This window comes from Euleptes europaea, chromosome 7, assembly GCF_029931775.1.
Source record: "Euleptes europaea isolate rEulEur1 chromosome 7, rEulEur1.hap1, whole genome shotgun sequence".
In the NCBI taxonomy this organism is placed as follows: domain Eukaryota; kingdom Metazoa; phylum Chordata; class Lepidosauria; order Squamata; family Sphaerodactylidae; genus Euleptes; species Euleptes europaea.
The window spans coordinates 79,762,074-79,769,153 of NC_079318.1; positions in this window are offsets into that span (position 1 = coordinate 79,762,074).

The window sequence follows — 7,080 nt, forward strand, 5'->3', positions numbered from 1 at the left end:
CGACCTAGCCTCACCTCAGAGGATGGGAGGATTTTGTGTGCTAATGTGGGTTCCTTGGAAGAAGGACAAGATAAAAATGTAACAGACGGAACTTGTGATTTTTGCCATTTCATGTCCCTTCCCTGTAATGCAGCCTCTTCCCCTGTTTGTAAGCAATGTTTTTGTTTTTGTTCATCATTAGTGTACTTGCAAAAATCACTTAAACAGCAGTATCAGGATCTACAGGTCCCTCACCTCCAACACCTGGAACAGGAATGCCATAGTCTGATGTCAGAAAGTGAGGAGGGAAGAAGTCAAATGAACACCTTGAGGGAGGTTTCTCCGTAGTTTGGCATCAATCGGTGAACGTGTCATGTTCCACGTGCCTGTTTTACTAAGAACTCTTACACAGTCTATCAATTTTGGATGCTTTATAAATAATAAAATAAGATCCAGCCAAAAACAACAACCACCTGGTTAAGTAGTAAAGATGGGTAGGAGACAGGAACACGTGATATTCAGAATAACCTGTAAAACCCTTTTGTAGCCGCAATGAGGCAGCATAATGCACTGGAGGGTGGGACGGGCTCTGCCAGTGGCTGTCTAGTTGGCAGAAGCCATAGCTGCCAGCTGCTATGAGACCGTTCTTTCAATAGCTGATCTGCTCAGAGGACGATGTGGCAACAGGTGGCTCTCATAGCAGCAGAGCAGGAAATTAGCTGCCAGTGGCACTTTGCCTTTTTAAAATTTCGTTAACAACCAGGTTGACAAAGAGTTCTAGTGAGCTTGAAAGCTTGCAGGATATTTTGGGTCAATGTAGTTGGTGCTAATAAAAGGGTTAGGGTTAGGGGTTTGCATGGACTAATATTACTGGACGCCGTTTTTTGCTTTGTGAAAGACCCATCTAGAAATCAGGAAACGGAGGGAGGCCTGCCCCCCCCCCCCCACCGTCCGCCCTCGGGTCTGGCCAATAGTATAAGAAAAGGAATGAGCCCCATTGGGCCGTTGCCTAGACAGCCAAGAAGCCGGCGCAGGCATTGGGCCAATCACCTTAAGACAGAGCGAGTGGGCGGGACTTCCTTTCGCGGGAGAGGATTTGCTCCCAGATTCCGCTAGTCAGCGTGAGGGCGCCGCGGCAGAGGGGGGCGGCTCCAGCCTCTCTGCGGCCCAATAAACGAGAGCGGTGGGCGGGCCGGCGCTTCTACCCGAAACAGCGCATGTCCCGGACGCGCAGCTCTTTCCCGGAGGCAAGCCGCGAGCAAGTCCGGTGGCGGGGCTGTGGACGTGACGGGCCCTGGACGTGACGGGCCCTGCCGGTGGCTGCCAAAGTGACGGCGGGTCATGTTCAACTGCCTGGCCCAGTTCTTGGAGTCCCTGCAACGCCGCGTCTCCCGCTACGTTGCCTTCCCGTGCAGTAACGAGGGCGAGCGCCCCCTGGCCGGGCTACGCGGCTGCACGCGCGTGGCGGTGCGGACGCCGTCCAAAGAGGAGCCGGCCTATCGCCGCCTCCGCAGCTTCCACTCCATGGAACTGCTCCTGGTGTGCGACGCCCGCGCGTGGTAGCATCACCAACGTGGTAGTCTACCCGAACGCCGCCATCCTCGAGAGCTCCGCGCCTGCCCGCTTCCCACACCCGTGGCTGCTGGAAAATATAAATTTGCAGGGTCGCTCCGGATTTGTAGCCGACACGGATCTGCAGGCGGTTGACACTTGGGTGTGTGTGGGGGTTCAAATCCTCTTAGCAAGCCATGTCTAGCCCTGCCTCCCTCCCTCGGATTTTTCTGCATATATCTCTTTCTCCCTAGGTGTTACATCACTCCCTTTGGGAGCATATATGGTTCGCCTATTTTGTCCTCACAATAGCTGTTGCGAAGAAAGCTACTGGCTCAAGTCAACCGGTGAGCCTCACTGCTGAGTGGGGATTTGAACCTGGGTCTCCTATGTCCTAGTTTGACGTGCTAACCACTACACAACACTGCCTCTCCCACACTATGAGGGGGATAGCCCTACCTAGGGCTTCTTGGAGAAATTGTGGGATGGCAAAAAAAAGTGCAGTGCCACCTGAGTGGCCAACTTGTGACAGGAACTTCCATACGCAAAACCCCCCCCCCATGTTTCATTACATGGATCAGAGAAAACACTTGTTGAAGGGTGATTCCTTCAGCCTGTATTGTGCTTGTAGCATAGTAGGTTGGGGCCTATAGAAGTTTGTGCCCCAACAAGTGAGCCTCTCTTAGGCGCTAAAGGGGAGGAAGTCTTGTTGATGAGGATTTGCATTTCTGCCAGATGCTGACAGCAGCTGCTCTGCCATTCAGAACAATATTTCTCAACATTCTTAAACCATTGACACCTAAAACAGATTATGCTCAGTGGGGACATAACCCACAGGAAGCTGCTTCTGAAAGGAGCTGGATGGTCCTGCCAGACCAACCTCGAGCTCACTGGATCGAAGGAAAGCTTTTGATGTTGTTTACCTGGATTTCAGTAAAGCTTTTGACAGGGTTCCCCTGAACTCTAAGATAGTTAGGTGGATAGGGAACAATTTGGAGAATCGGGACTCAAGGAGTAGTTGTCAATGACATTTCATCTGAATGGAGGGAGGTGTCCAGTGGGGTACCACTGGGCTCAGTTGTGGGCCAGGTACTTTTCAATGAGGGGGTGGAAGGCCTACTCATTAAATTTGCAGATGACATCAAATTGGGAGGAGCAGTGAACACACCAGAAGATATAGAATTCAACAAGATCTAAGCACACTGGAAAAGTGGGCAGCTGTGAACAAGATGCAATTCAACAAGGATAAGTGCAGAGTTCTACATCTGGGTAACAAAAATGACACATGCATACTGGATGGGAGATACACTTCTGGGTAGCAGTATGCGTGAACAAGATCTTGGGGTACAAGTGGACTGTAAACTAAATAGCAGCCAGTATGATGCAGTGGCAAAAAATGTTAATGCAATCTTGGGATGTATCAACAGAGGCATAACATACAAATCGCAAGATGTCATAGTCTGGCTGTATACCACATTGGTCATGCCACACCTGGAATACTGTGTGCAGTTCTGGAGGGAGGCCTCACTTTAAAAAGGATGTGGACAGAATGGAGCAAGTGCGGAATAGAGCAATGAGGATGATCAGGGGCCTGGAGATTGAGCCCTACGAGGAAAGGCTGAGGTACCTGGGAATGTTCAGTCTGGAGAAGAGGAGGTTGAGGGGGGACATGATTGCTCTCTTTAAGTATTTGAAGGGCTGTCAGCTGAGGGCAGGGAGCTGTTCATGTTGGCAGCAGAGGATAGAACTTGCAATAACGGGTTTAAATTACGGGCAGAAAGGTACCAGCTGGATACTAGGGAAAAAAAATTTAGTTAGCTGTTCAGCAGTGGAATCGGCTGCCTAGGAAGGTGGTGAGTTCCCCCTCACTGGCAATCTTTCAGCAGCAATTGGATGAACACTTTGTCAGGGATGCTTCTGGCTGATCCTGCATTGAGCAGGGGGTTGGACTAGATGGCCTGTATGGCCCTTCCAATTCGATGAGTCTAATCTATGATAGTTCTGCACTGAACCTCTACTCCAAAGTCTCTGGTTTGATACTATTGCCGGCCATTCCAGCTTTTGATGGCAGAGGGTGAATTGCTTTAGAGGAAATGAGGTTTTGCCAAATCAGTAAACTGCATAATTTGATGGGTCCTGATACAATTGGGGAGATCAAACTCTGTGACTCCAAGCTATGGTCCCAGTTCCATACCAATCAACAGCAGGTATGTGAAATTTTGCAAACAAAACATAGTCCTTCGTCTAGCTGAGAACTGCACATGGTTCCTCTCCAACTGATACTGAGGTGTGGCTGAACTGATAACAGAATCTCAACACTGCAGGTTGGGTCAGCCTACCATCCTGGCATGGGAAAGACGCTAGTAGTATTCACTGTGAGCACCCTATCCAGTATGAGAGAACAGGAATAGTTCAATACTTTGTACTGAAGGTTGGCAATAATTGCTTGAAAAATGTAGATGATAAAGTGCAATTCAAGAGAGGTTCTTGAAACAAAAGCACAGCCATCATTGACAGAGGCTATGTGCCCTGCCTTCTGCATTTACGGTGGAAAGGTCACAGTGTGAACAGGGAGTACATGATAGCAATGCAGGAACTGGCTGGGCTGGACTGATAAGAGGGCATCATTGCCTCTGCTCGGGCACAGCCCCTCTTTGTAGGAAGTTTGATGCAGACAGCTGAACTTGGGAAGATGGCGAGGGCACATGAGGACACAAGTCTGCCTCGCTGCAGCTGGAAGGAGATGCTGGCTGCTTGGCTTTGGCTCCAGGAGGTGGTGGCGGTGGTCTTGGGTGCTAGCTGATGAAGTCATAGGACGAAGCAGCTGCTGCTACTCAGGAAGGAAAGCAGGAGACCAGCCTGCATGTCTGGTAGTTGGCACAGCAACCGGAGGTTCTTCCAGCCTCTACCAGGGCTGTGTGAGCCAAAAGGATACTAGTCACTGACTCTTTACAACCCAAGACGGGCCATTAACTAGTTGTAGGGGACTGTAGAAAAGAGCCCCCTCCCCGAGTTATGTGTGTGTTAAGTGCCGTTAAGTCACTTCTGACTCATGGCGACCCTATGAATCAAAGCCCTCCAAAATGTCCTATCTTTGACAGCCTTGCTCAGATCTTGCAAATTGAGGGCTGTGGCTTTCTTGATTGAGTCAATCCTCTTTTCCTGCTGCCCTCAACTTTTCCTAGCATGACTGTCTTTTCCAGTGACTCTTGTCTTCTCATAATGTGACCAAAAATGATAGCCTCAGTTATTCTTTGCCTTTTGTGGCTTTTGTATACTACTGATAGAAAATAGAGGGAACGATCAAGACAGTGTTAAGTGTCTAGAACTATACTGACACTGAAGCATGGGAGAATGGCAGAACTCATATTACCATCACTGGAGTCCCGAGGACTCGCAAGCGAGCTGCACTACAGGGCACTCTTCCTTACAACAATAGGCACTATTATAACAAAAGGGGTCTGCAAGGGGGGGAAATCAATTTGATTCTCCTGTTTCATTTCTAACATCCATTCATTGCAGTTTTGCCAACTTTTTGCAACTTACATGTCCTGCCTTTCATCCAGCAGAAAAGACTGGCCATTATTTCAGTGGAATTCGTCCCTGCATGGCACTGCTTTTATGCTGCAGTGATGATGGCAAGGGGCTTGTGTGTGTGTGTGTGTGGGGGGGGAGCTTGTTTAAACTTCCATCCAACTGCAAGCGTTCCACAGCAAAGGGAACAACAGCTTGTTTGTCAAAGGAGGAGGTTAACCATTACAGAGGCACTGGCGAGGTAAGCTGTAAACCAGGAAGTGAAGCCATTGCTTTACTGGAACACGCTATGGAGGATAGATGGGGGGAAGGTGCGCTAAGAATGACTCAATTTGCATCAGGTTCCTGATGGTTCAAGAAAGGTCACAGTAGTTTCAACACATCATGACACAAAACAGAGCTGAAAGATACCCCTATGCCTTGTTTGAGTTTTTGAAAGATTAAAATCAGAATAGCTACCACAAAATGGCTGTCACAAGAGGTGGAGCTAGCCACAAAATTGCTGCCACAGCCACTTATTTAAAAATCGGCAGAGCTGATCAAATCTCCAATGCTCAATGAGAAGTCTTGCTGGGCAAAAGCCCCACCCACGTTCTAAAAACACTTGCCAGACACCAGAAAAAATGTCAGCGAGCACCATGGTGACCATGGACACCATGTTGGGGACCTGATCTACAAGATGGACTTATAATCGGATATTATGTATGTTTACTCAGATGGAAGTCCCAATCGGTTCCTAGCACGCATATTGAGCATCGCAGACTTGGGAGTTGGGAACTCCCAGTGTTTGATATGCTTTGGCTCTCAGTGCAGACAAAACATTGCCTCTCTGGCCTAGATATTCCTAGAGTTGAGCTCCCCAGTTTCCTCTTGCACAACTGTCAAATTTTGTTTTCAAGCAATAAAGGTTGTGACACTATGCATGCTTAATTTGGGAGCAAACCCCATAGAATTCAATGGAACTTTCTGAGTAGACATTCTGAGTAAACGGGTTAATACCTAGCTGTCCTCTTCCCCCCACCACCTGGTTCTTTATTTCATAATTGGTATTATCAACAGAACCAGGGCTCTGGCTGCCTGGTTGCTGCAGTTACCTTATGTTTTTCGCCATCTGTATTCATTTTTTCCCGGGTTTTAAAAAATTTCTTCAGAACTTGGATGTTTTTATGGAGATTGTTTCATTGTTTTAATGAATTTATATGTTTTTATATGTTGTTAGCTGCCCCAAACCCAGTTTCGGCTGGGAATTGAGGGCAGGGTACAAACGCAATTAATAAATATAAATAGGATTGATCCACAACGTTCTCTGAAAAAAAGGTGTTTTGCAAGTATGGAGGCTTATCTTGTGTGCAAGTTTACTCAGTAAAAAGTTCTGGCGTGTTCAATGTGCTTAAGTTTGCATTCCTGAATGATCACACGTACCAAAGTGCAACAGATTTTAAGATGCAGATAAACCAATCTGTAACACACTATTTATGACAGCACTAATATCCTTCTTTACAATAAAATCTTTAATTTTTTAACTCTTTTCTTTTTGCAGAGTACACAAAAGGTATTGTGCTTGGACCTTTTAGATATGATGTACACGATGTGTGTGGGGAAAATGTAGTACAGATGGGAAAAGGGCAGAATTTGGCACCTTAAATCTAGGGCTACGCATGCAGCCTACTGAAAGCCAAATGGTTCCTATATATTTTGAAGGCGAGCAAAAGGAGTGGTGTTAGGGATGACCCTGCTTAAAGGGGCAGAATCAGAACAGCTCCATTTTGTCTGGGGAGAGAAGCTACAACTGAAGCAACTTCCAGATAGTTTTTGCTGCTCCTTCTGTTGAGCGAGGCTTCCCCTTTGTGCAAAACCAGGCCTCCACACCTGCATTCGCTCATGGGCTGCATTCGCTCTTCTCTTTCACAGAGGTGGCAAAAGAACACAGGAGCCAAGTCCTGCAGTCGGCCTATCGCTATTATGCTGGGAGAGGAGAGGGGGAAAGAGAATGCCCCTGGTGAAACCCTTCAAGCA